The sequence below is a fragment of the Colobus angolensis genome, unplaced genomic scaffold (genome assembly GCF_000951035.1).
Source record: "Colobus angolensis palliatus isolate OR3802 unplaced genomic scaffold, Cang.pa_1.0 Scaffold161, whole genome shotgun sequence".
Taxonomy (NCBI): domain Eukaryota; kingdom Metazoa; phylum Chordata; class Mammalia; order Primates; family Cercopithecidae; genus Colobus; species Colobus angolensis.
Window position 1 is genome coordinate 7,655,003 of NW_012114722.1, and position 9,606 is coordinate 7,664,608.

Here is a 9,606-nt window from a genome sequence, read left to right on the forward strand (position 1 = left end):
TGGATCTTTGTTTATGTGTGTGTATACATGTTTAGACGTGCTTATTTGTATGTACACTTACTGCTATATGTTGTGTCTACCAAACTGACTTATGAGTAAATGAGCGCTCATAAATTAAGTAAATAAGTCTAAGCTATTTTCAAGTTCACATGACTTAAAGTGTAACTTTACTAAACAAGGTACCTTTAAAATTATTGGTGGAATAAAAATAGAAATGCCTTTAGAATTGTCAGCATACATTTTGTCTGAATTTTATGTTTGTCTTTGCTAGATATTTTAAAATGTCATTGTTAATTCAAGCTGGGAGCTGCTCAGGGCAAGTCTGCCTCCCATTCTATTCAAAGTCTCACTGAGATAAGTGCGGATCTGATTACTTCCTTTGGAAAGGCTAATCAGAAACTCAAAAGAATGCAAGTTTTTGTCTTCCAACTACCTGAATCTGAAAGCCCCTAATCCCCCAACCTGCCTCAAGTTCTCCTGCCTTTCCAGACCAATGCGATGTTCATTTTACATATGCCGATTGATGTCTCCTGTCACCCTTGTTAAAAGTAAAAATTAAGTACAGTGAATGGTATAAATGTTTTAGATACACTTTTTGTGTAAATTAAAGTCTTAAAGTTATTTTAATGCTCATTTAATATTTGGGTTATTTCCAATTAAGAAAGGGTTGTGATATCTGGAAATAATGCTTCTAAAATTGTGGAATTGTTTTTATCTATAAATGCCCATATCTGATAGTTCAGGATTTCTTGCTTTTTAGGGTTTCACTAAAGCTTTAGGTTACCATAGATAAAAATTTAACTGGTCATTCTGTATACAAAATGTGCCAGAAAGGTTATGTTACTAGTGGAAAAAAGAATAATTTTGTCTAATTCAGAAGTTAACTAAAAGTTAGTATAGATTACAGATTTGGAAAGGTTATTTATAAAACAACGTAGTAAGGAATCATTAAGCAGTAAGAGAAAGATGTGGAAAAAAGTTTCAATAATAAAATATTTCTTAAAACCTGGTAGAGAATTGAAGACATTTGGCTAATTAACAGTTTCATAGTTAAAGCTCTTAGTCTTGATTAAAATTAAATAAGAGCCGAGCGCGGTGGCTCAAGCCTGTAATCCCAGCACTTTGGGAGGCCGAGATGGGCGGATCACGAGGTCAGGAGACCCAGACCATCCTGGCTAACACGGTGAAACCCCGTCTCTACTAAAAATACAAAAAAACTAGCCGGGCGAGGTGGCGGGCGCCTGTAGTCCCAGCTACTTCGGAGGCTGAGGCAGGAGAATGGCGTAAACCCGGCAGGCGGAGCTTGCAGTGAGCTGAGATCCGGCCACTGCACTCCAGTCCGGGCGACAGAGCGAGACTCCGCCTCAAAAATAAAAAAAATTAAATAAAATTAAATAAGAAGAATTGCAAAGAAATGCATCGGCAGTTTGGCTATTCCTTTTTTATATAGTTAAGCATGAAGCTGGATTTAGTGTGGAGCCAAATTTCACATCCATGCTTGCATTGCTTCACACTATGTTTACTGTGTTGCATGGATAGCGCTGGCACTGGAGTACTGATCAATCATGTGTCTAAAGTAAATGTATTGATTGCAAAAGATGTATGATAATGTTAGTGAGCTTAAGGATACTGAATTGTGTATCAGGAACAAAATATTCATTATGTGGGTGTTTTTTGGCCCTAAGTAACACTGTAGCCTCCAGGGCAAATTAAGTGGGAAAATTTAGGGTTGGTTTTCCGTTTGTTTTTGCTTCTAGTTGTCTTTCTTTCTTTTTTTAACTTAAAAGTCAACGTTAATATCAAAAATGCAAACTTGGGGAGGGCAGAAAGATCACACACATGGCTGCCACTTCATACTTGGAGGGTTGCACAGCGGCAGGGCAACGGCGCACCTCGCTTCCCAGACGGTAGGGCATCCAGGCAGAGGCGCTCCTCACTTCCCGGAAGGTGTGGCGGCCAGGCAGACGCGCTTCTCACTTCACAGACGGTTCGGCAGCCGGACAGAGGCGCTCCTCACTTCCCAGACGGTAGGGCATCCAGGCGGAGGCGCTCCTCACGTCTCAGACCGGGCGGTGGCCGGGCAGAGGCGCACCCCACTGCCCAGGTGGTGGGGCGGTCGTGCAGACTCGCTCAGCACTTCCCACATGGTGGGGCATCTGGGCAGAGGCACTCCTAGCTTCCCAGACGTTGCGGGGGCCGGGCAGAAGCCTCACTTCGCAAACTGTGTGGTGGCCAGGCAGAGGCGCTTTTCTCTTCCCAGACGGTTTACTTCTAGTTTTCGTTCGTTCACTGTTTATTCTTCTCTGGCTTTGCTTGTATATGCATGTATAAAAAATCAGTATTTTTGTTTAGTTTCTAGTGGAAGACTTTTGTTTCTGTGAACAGTTATTTTGTTTCCTATGCATTTCTAGCAAGTCATCATTTGTTCCATTTATCTGGAATTCCTAGGCTACCTTTGATGGGCCTACAGGAATTGATAGAGCACACCAGCCTTTTAACCTTAAACTAACTTTTTGAATTTTAGGCTTCCCGATACTTTAAGTGTGTTGAGTATACGCTCCTAAATAGAATTTAAGTCATATTTCTCTCTTTGCCTAACATAAAGTAAAAGTCACTGTTCATTTCCTCTGTAAAGTTTTAAATTAATTGGCTTAATAATAAGATCTTAAATGTTTTGTCAGAAAAGTGAAAAATGTAATGCCTTTTATTTAGTTCATGTAACTTGAGTGATCTTTGGGAAATAAAGATAGTTTTAAAGGTTATTGGTAAAATACAAATGTCGTCGTAATGTAAACATGAAGTCTAAATTATGTTCAAATGTTAGGTTTGCTAAATGCGTTAAGGTCATAAGCTGCTTGTTTGGCTTTTGAAAATTGTTTAATTTGTCTGCTTTCCAGCTAGGTAAGGACTGGGGACATGTAGAGTTGACCACATTCCTAGCTATGCTGGAAATAGTCAAACCTCATCAGAACACAACTTAGCAGGATTTACATTAAAATTTGCCGTTGCAACATGGAGGTAATACTACTAGACATAGCTTTACATGCAAAGTGTGTAAAAGCAGTAGAATTCGGATTTTTTTTTTTTTTTGGTAAAATATTATAAAAAGGTTTTTGCTTATTTAAATTCCTAAGCCATCATTTTGGCAAAATAAATAATTTATGGTAATCTGAAATTCCAAAATCAAACTTCAGTTTCAGAATTGTCTTTCTTAGTGGCTGACTTTTAGGATGAATCAGAAGGCCCCTTAAAACATCCGGAAAGGAGGTAAACAGGATTATTTAGCATGTTTAGTTACATGAGATTGCCAAAATGATGCTAAATCTTCTTTAGGTTATATTTTTGTGAATAATATTGTGTTTCAAAATTGTATGAGATTGCTGAAATTCTAATATCTAAGTATATACTGTCAATTATAATTATGGTTATTATATTGTTACTGTAAATCACAGAAATAACTGAATTTCCTTGTCAGTGCTATGCACCAAATTTGGAAAAACAACTGATATTCAAGAAGATACAAATCTAATGTTAATTAAGCATGGACCCATGGAGAACCAGGGTGGCCACTTTGCCCTTCCTGAGCCCTTAAAATTTTATTATTAAAGGTTCTCCAGTCCATAATTCATCATGAAAAATATAAAAGAATCCAAATTGAATATATTGGTGTGGTATCTTACAAATTACTAAAATAGTTTATAACCAATGTTTGGCCCCATATTTCTGGAAAAACAATGAAAGCTTCAGGTACATTTGGTTACCTGGTAGGCCATTTAAACACTTTCTAAAGGGATTTCATTCAATGGTTATTTTCAGTGCATGCTTTCTGGTTGTATAAAAGCTTTCCCATGCAAGAGGGTTGATGTTATAAGAGGAGATTATTATGCTACAGTGTATTTTCATCAGGTAAAGAAAGCTTTTATGGTTTGGATCTTCTGGAAACATCAGGAAAAAACTGTCCTTGCTATGCACACTACAACAAAGCTTTGGTACCCTGGGCTTTGGGTTCATAGTCTTGCAACTGAGAAGGGTCCCTCTACATTCTTGGAGCTGTATACCCTTTGGAACCCTTTAAGGTAAAACTAACTAGGGAAGTTTCTCCCAAGAAAAAGATGGCATCCTTGATGTAAGCAGCTTTTGCCAAGTTTACAGATTAAGACTTCTACTATCATGAAGCTCTTATCTTTGAATATTTTTTTCTTGCTTCTGCCTCTATGAACAATAGAAGTGAAAAAGGAGACCGTTAGGGGCACTTATAGGGTATATTTTTATTTGTGAAGGCATTTGCAGCAGCCAGTCTTATACATAGATAAACTTACACTATGATAAATCAAAGACAAAGGCCCAACGTAGGTAGGAAACTTTAATGGTACATGTGTTGCCTCACAGTCAGTCAAAAATAAAACTTTGGCTCACTCCTGTTGACCCACATCAGGGATTGAAAAGAGCATCGCCAGGAGGGCTTCATTCTTCTAGAAGGGCATCATTTGTTAGTTCCTTTTTCTATAGTTTAAAGTAAAAGAGGCAGTTACTAGAAATGTATCCCCCATGATAGGATCTATAGCAAAAAATACTGTAAAGGCTACAATTTCACAACAGACTTTAATTTCTATTGTGAAAGTTATAATGGAATTGGCTGAACAGAAAAGTATCTGTACAGCTTCTGGCACTTGTGACCCATAAAGGAATACATCAAATGAACATTGTAGAAATTCAGTGGTAGTGGATTAATGAAGAAATTGCTTAGTTAAGTCAGTCTTTGATCTATTTGATTTTAGGAAGTTTTGGTTCATGGGGACTTTGGGTAAGGAGCATACTCCAAACTGTTGGTATTATCCTCCCAATAGTCATAATAATAGTCTCCCTGGAGTGCTGTATTATCTCAAAGGTTTTAAATGCTTGCATGCAGCCATCTCTAGAATGTCATATGGTCTCTCTTCAACTGGATAACAGGAGCTGAAAGAAATGTGCAACCATGAGGACACCATAACCTATAAATAATGTGCTGAAACCGGAAACCCAAAATGAGGGTAACTAAGAGTGGTGCTAAGGCCCTCAGTTTTGGTTATACTCTCACCTAAGTGAGAACCTAACCAAAAAGGTGGACATTTTAAACAAAATTCTGGGAGGCCGTTGTTTTGAAGTAAGCTCATGCACCAGGCCCCAACAGTCCAAACCAAATGAAATGGAGTGACTTGTGCTAAGACTTTAAGGAAATACATAGATTCTAGAACAAACCAGGTTTTGTTTTTTCTCTTGCAATTCTCTATAACAAACATTCCTGACAGCAGAAGTATCCACCCTATGAAGTTCCCAGTAAATCTTTTAACCAAATTCATTTCATCTCGCCTAGAGAGCATCAAGCTTTAGATGATCATGCAACAAAGGCTCCAGCCAGTTCCAAGTGAAGACACCACCCCTGGCCATCAAGGAGCTACCTTGCCTCCACTAGACACAGCAGAATGACAGTTTTGTGATCCCCAGTAGGTAGGGACTATGCCCCAAGCCAGCATAAAGCAGTTACAGAAAAAAGACCATTGGTCCCTCTGCCTCTCATAAAAATGTGTGAGGATCACATCTCTCTGGGCAGATGAAGCAGGAAAATAGGATCTGGAGGCAGGGAACATAAGGCCAATTCACACTTCAGCTATTACAGGAAATATCCTCTCCATAGGGCATAGGCCAAGTAAATGACTTTGTAACATTACTTCATCCTCTCCATTTACGTAGGGCACACCCAAAGTAACCAATGGAATCCTCTAGAGGGTGTTGCAACTCCCCAATGCTGTCATGGGGCCCTTTAGCCCCTATGCTGGGGCCCGCTCCCACACTGGAGCATACATTTATTTTCAGTAAATCCCTTCATTCCTTCTTTGCTTTGTTTCTGTGCTTTGTCCAGTTCTTTGTCCAAGATGCCAAGAACCTGGACACTCTCCACTGGTGACACTAGGTGCTCTCCTACTGCAAAAGACAAATCATTTAAAAATATATATACATAATAATATTTCTAAAGATGTGGGATTCAACACTACTAGCACTTAAGACCCCATGCTTTCAGAAATAAAGCCCTAATTGTGCAATAAGCCTCATCTGAGCACTACATTTTAACTATATATAAGGTTTTAAAATTTGAGTCAATCATAAAAATGCAAAAATCATGAAGTAGCACCATTACCAATGTACTGAAATTGTTCTGCAAGAAAAAACACACTTACACTTGTATTAATTGAGGAGGTTAGACTACCTCCATAACCCATAATATTTATCTAACTTGCCCTGCCAGGAATGTTCGCCATTAACCAATTCTTTGTGTTAAAGTATTATAACCTCCCTCTATCAGACTGCATATTATCCAACAGGGAGTAGAACATTAAGCCATTAAATGTAAACTTCAGATTGGTTAGATTTTTAAAAATGAGATACAGCCAGTTATTTTCAATTGAGGCAAATTTCTCATAAAATAAAATTAGCCATTTTAAAATAAGTAATTAGTATCATTAGTTATATTAACAATGTTGTGCAATCACCTCTATCTAGTTCTAAACATTTTCGTTACCCCAAAATAATATCACATACCCAGTAACCACTTATTCTCCATTCACTTCCCCCAGCCTTTGAAAACCATCAATCTACTTTTCATTTCTGTGAATTTGCCCATTCATAAATTATATATAAATTGGATCAAACAATACATGATCTTTTGTGTCTTAACAAAACACATTTTTCAGGTTATAGCATGTATAGGTACTTTATTCCTTTTTATAGCTAAATATTTTCCATTGTATGTATGTAACACCATTTATTTTTCCATTAAGCTATTTATAGACATTTGGGTGTGTCCTGCTTTTGTCAATTGTGACTAATGCTACTATGAATATTTGTGTGCAAGTATTTCTTTTAGTACTAGTATCCTATTCTTTTGAGTGTATTCCTTAAAGTGGAATCACTGGATTATATGCTAATTCTATGTTTAACTTTTTAAAGAACTGCTCCTATACTTTTTCTTTTGATGAATCTACCTTGGATCTAAGGTGAGCTCCCACAATGAAGTGGCCTTGTTGTCTGGGGTGACACCCGAGGTTCGTTGTCTCAGCCACAGAGATCAAAGATGTGGACACACAAAGAGTGAAGTTAAAGGGGAAATTTGACAGGTGAAAGAAAGATAATAGCTTTCTGTATAGAGAGGGGACCCAGAAACTGGGCAGCTGATCTGCAGTGAAATGAAGGACGGAGTTTTTATAGTTGAGGTAGTGGGGAGATGGTGTCTGATCTACACAGGGCACGAAAAAACAGTTAGAACCAGGTTTGCCATCTGCATACCACATGAATCTCTGGCAGCCCCACCCCAATCTTTTATTATTCAGGTGGGTTCTCTGCCTGAGTGTCTCCATGTTGCCCATTTCTTTCTTACTGTACAAGTGCTAACAAAAAAAAGAAAATGGCGCTTCCATGGTGGACATGCCTGGCCCCCAGGTATCCCTTTTCTATTGGTATAGCTGCTGGCATTTCCCCGTGCAAACTTCCAGCGTCCTTATCTATATTTGCAGCTCATCTTTCAGGCTGCTCTTTGTTAGAAATAAAATGATTTCTTAGGTTGCTTTTTGTTAGAAGGGAAGTTCTGCCAAAGACTCTTTTACTCTCACTATCTGTCTAAATTTCTTTCTATCTCCTGTATCGGAACTCTCAACATTTTCCACAGCAACTGACCAATTTTACATTCTCATAAGCAATGTGCAATTTCTCCATATTCTTGACAATGCTAGTTATTTTTCTGATTTTTAAAAATTGCCATGTAGATGGGAGTGAAGTGGTATCTCATTGTGATTTTGATTTGCATTGTTCTAATGACTAATAATGTTTAGCATCTTTTCAAGTGTCATTTGCACATCTTTAGAGGAACATCAATTCAAGTCAGTGGGCTGGTTGTATGAGATTGTTTTCCATGTTGTTGTTGTTAAAGACTTAAGAGTTGAATGGGAGTGTTTTTCATTTTGTTATTGAGTAGAAGGCATTCTTTATAAAATCTGGATACTAGATTCTTATCAGCTATATGATTTGCAAATATTTTGTCCCGTTCCGTAAGTTGTCTTTCTCTTCCTTGATAATGTCCTTTAACATGAAAACCGGTTTAATTTTAACAAACTCCAGTTTATCTATTTTTTCTTTTGTTGATTGTACTCTTGATGTCAGATCTCAGAATCTGTTGCCAAACTCAAGGTCATGAAGGTCAAGAAAACCTTTTTTTTCGCGGTGGCTCACGCCTGTAATCCCAGCACTTTGGGAGGCCGAGGTGGGTGGATCATGAGGTCAGAATTTGGAGACCAGCCTGGCCAGCATGGTGAAACCCATCTCTACTAAAACAAAAAATTAACCAGGCATGGTGGTGCACGCCTATAGTCCCAGCAACTTGGGAGGCTAAGGCAGGAGAATTGCTGTGGAGGTTGCAGTGAGCCGAGATCGCACCACTGCAGCCTGGGCAACAGAGCAAGACTTCATCTCAAAAAAAAAAAAAAAAAGGAAACCTTTTTTTTCCTTTCTTCCCCCCCCCCCCACTGGTCACTCATTTATTGAGCACCTACTGTGTGCTCGGCACAGGATACAGAGTGGGCGAATCTCCCCACTGCTGTGTAGTGAGATGCCAGCTCTGAGTGTGAGGGAGGGCAGAGTCAATGCAGCTTGCAACGGTGAAGATCATGCATTTATGCAGGACTGCTGCCTGACACCGAGAGTCCAGGAAGAAGCCCGGTGGGTTCAGTGTGGGCCTTATGTGAAGTGCCAGTGATGAGGACACGAGACACAGAGAAGAGAGTTGGCCTGCTGGCTTGTCAGCTGTGACATCCAGGTAGGAAGAAGCGGCACCACGTCCCCTGGGAAGTCTGCAGTGGGGGCTTTTACTCTGAACCTTGGGCCTCATCCTCTCTGCCTTCTGTGGATAGGCTTCTCTTGCCCAGGAGGCCCTGGAGCGTGTGTTCCAGCTGACAACGCTTTTTTTCTCCTTGGCTGGATCAGAGGTCTTCTTCCCACTCACTTCCCCATCAGCCCAAAGAACTGGCTTGCCTTGCCCGTCTTCACCTCCTGCAGCTGGAGCTGAATGCTGGGGCCAGCGCCTTCTTCCAAGGCCACAGTTATCCAGGTCTCTGCTTCAGTGCTGAATGTCTGTTCTTCTCCACTATCACCTGCCACAGTGCACACGGACAGCTCCATTAGGAGAAGCAGGGAGAGGCAAGGCAGCATGGTGAGCCTGCACTGTCCCAGAACCCTCTGGGAGCCCCTCGCAGTCTGAAGATGCCTCCTGCAGGCTTTGGTTCGCTCTTTGGCTCCTTCAGTATAGATAGGGGAAACCCCCCCTGTTTTCTGGTCCTTCCCGCTGTTCCTGCTTCCTTCCTTCAGCTTAACTCAAGAAAACCCTTTTTTTTCCTAGGAGTTTTAGAGTTTAGCTCTTATAATTAAATTAAGTCTTTGATAAAATTTTAAGTACATTTTTGTATATGTATATATACATAATGTATATTTTTTGTATAATTTTGTATAAAGCTACAACTTTATTATTTTGTCTGTGAATATCAATTTGTCACAGCACCATTTTCTTAAGGAAACTATTCTTTA

General features: G+C 39.6%; 1 pseudogene; it reads right to left on the reverse strand.

Annotated features, from left to right (window-relative positions):
- Positions 1-8,891: 8,891 nt before the first annotated feature.
- Positions 8,892-9,234, reverse strand: LOC105508409 (annotated as a pseudogene).
- Positions 9,235-9,606: the final 372 nt, after the last annotated feature.